This window comes from Hakea prostrata, chromosome 3 (assembly GCF_041222555.1).
Source record: "Hakea prostrata isolate BN-2017 chromosome 3, UWA_Hpros_2, whole genome shotgun sequence".
NCBI lineage: Eukaryota > Viridiplantae > Streptophyta > Magnoliopsida > Proteales > Proteaceae > Hakea > Hakea prostrata.
Window position 1 is genome coordinate 28,732,865 of NC_142602.1, and position 2,667 is coordinate 28,735,531.

General features: G+C 39.6%; 1 pseudogene; it reads right to left on the minus strand.

Moving 5' to 3' along the window:
- Positions 1-1,509: 1,509 nt before the first annotated feature.
- Positions 1,510-2,232, minus strand: LOC149022001 (dehydration-responsive element-binding protein 1B pseudogene; annotated as a pseudogene).
- Between the last annotated feature and the right edge of the window lie 435 nt (positions 2,233-2,667).

Sequence of the window (2,667 nt, forward strand, 5' to 3'; positions counted from 1 at the left end):
TTCCCCTAGAGGAGGTCAGTGAGCCCGTTCACGATCATTGGGAGGTAATTGGCACAAAAGTGACCCAAGGCATCCGATCTTTTTTCAATGGGGGTCACATGCTTAAAAGTCTTCATAAAAACAATTATTTCCCTCATTCCTAAGAGAGCCCATCCCTAAGAGGTATTTCACTTCAATCGATCAATTTATGCACAATTCCTTACAAAGTCATAGTAAAATGTTTGGCTAATAGACTCAAACTTACTCTTAAGTCCATTGTTAGTAAAAACCAAAGTGTTTTCATTCCAAGCCTAGCCATTTAAGATAATATCTACCTTGCACATGAATATCTTCATTTTCTTAAAACATCTAGATCATCATTTGGTTATATGGCTCTTAAATTCGATCTGTGCAAAGCCTATGACAAATTAACGTGGTCATACATTGAAAATACCTTTAGACACCTAGGTTTTGTATCATAATGGGTACAACGGGTTATGTAATGTATTGCTCCTATGGAATATCATATCAAAATAAATGGTGCTCTCCAGGAAAATCTATCCCATCAAAATAAATGGTGCTCTCTAGGAAAATCTATCCCAATAGAGGTATAAGACAAGGGTGTCATTTAAGTCCTTATATCTTCATTCTTTGATAGGAAACTTTATCCTAGAAACTTATTTCTAATTTAGGGATTTATAAACTCTCTAGTGTCAAGAGTTTTTGAAATGTCCCTGAAATAAATATTTGTTCTCTGTGGATGATTGTATGCTCTTCTCCCCTGCCTCAATTTCCATTGCATCCGAGATCAATTTTTGCTACAGGATTATGAGTTGGTGTTAGGGTTGCAAAACAATATTAATAAATTAAATATGATAGTTAGCAAACAAACCCCCTAGTCTATTAGGGATGATATTGTCTCCACTTTTAACATTAAAGAGGTTAAATACTATGGAGTCTATCTTGGTCTTCTTTATTTTATAAGAAAATCTAAATCCAAAACTTTTTCTTTCATTCTAGACTCCAAATGTGAAATCTCTTAAATTTCAAACACAATAACCCGTCGTTTTAGATTCGTGAACTCGAAGTTCTAATAGAAGACAACTTTGGACCATTCGAGTTGAGTTCAAGAGTTTTAAAATCGAACCTACGGAGTTGGAAGAACAGGAAGAAGACCAACCACCTTATTTGACTTGAAGAGGGAAGAGAAAGTCAGTTTGGAAGGCATAAAAAGGACATTGGCATGCACAAAAACCTATGCTAGAGGACTTAAAAGGCAAGATAAAATATACGATTGGTTGGAAAATGTTTAGGAGTACCTACCCTTCGAAGCCCATTGAAGTCTGCTTTTCTAACTGAAAGTTATGGAGGCAGTTGATTGGGGCGACAGGTCAGTTCGAATTCACTATGAATAAAGCAATCTTGAATCATATGAACTAAAAAGAATCGGGTTATGGCCTTATAGGTATGGTGAAATTGGCTTCCCTACTATGCCAAGAATAAAAGAATGAAAAAATAAAAAATAAAAAAAAATCAAATGGAGTAGCTCCATAAATCCATGTCAGCATCAACTTCTACGTCTTCCCAATGGAACCCACCACCAAAATGAGTAGGAGAGAGTAACGCCATGTCTTTAAGTGCTGTTGGAAACACTGAATCTGCTTCTTCTTCTTCGTTGTCAATGAAAAGTTTTGAAAATCTTGAGGTAGGAGTAGTAGCCACAGGATTAATGTTTGGCAAAGTCGAAGCAATTTCATTCTGGTCGATCTTCATTTCGTTGCTAGAGATTTCCTCAGTTTCTGCAGGTCTAAACATTTCCGCAGCTTCAGCAGCCGCTCTCTGAATATCCTTAGCATCAGCAGATTCCGGCAATCGTAACCGCCACACAGAATCAGCAAAATTAAGACAAGCAGTTCTACCCCTGAGTGCCAATGCTGCAACATCATGAGCCCTGGCAGCCATTTCCACAGTAGGAAAAGTTCCAAGCCATAGTCTCGTCTTCTTATTAGGCTCTCTTAACTCACAAACCCACTTACCAGAGTTCCTCACTCGAACACCTCTGTACACAGGGTGCCTCGTCTCCCTAAACTTCTTCCTGCCTGCACGTTTCTTGGGTCTATCTGCAGCTAATAAAACCTCGTCGCCGCTCCCGCTCCCGCTGCCACTGCCACTGCCACTGCCACTGACGCCGCCTCCACTGCAGCCAAATAATTCGAATGATTGAGAATCTGAGCTGCACGACTTGGTATCCATTGAAGTTGAAATCACAGAAAGTGTTTTTGCCAGTGAAGATTTGAAACAAGTACGAACTGGTTTGGTTGCTTACTCTTACTCTCTCAGTTTTTCAGTTTGTAGTTGAGTCTTGAGACTTGTTAAAGAGATATTATATATAAGAAGAGGGAAACGAGGGAGGTTAGGGTCGACGGGTCGTGTAAAGACTAGAGAGAGTAAAGACAGTGGATAAGACTTAAGAGGGGATACGCTGCGACGCGCTCACGGAAACTACCGAGCTCTGTTCCCCTCAATAAAGCACCAGCTGTTTAGCTGGCCTGGTGAAGTAATTGTAGATTTACGACGCGTGTCCTAATCTTAGATATGACGTTGTATCTACGATTGCTTCGTCGAACTCTGGACAACGCTAGTCACTAATACTTCACTGGAAAGAAACCACGCATATTTGTCACTATC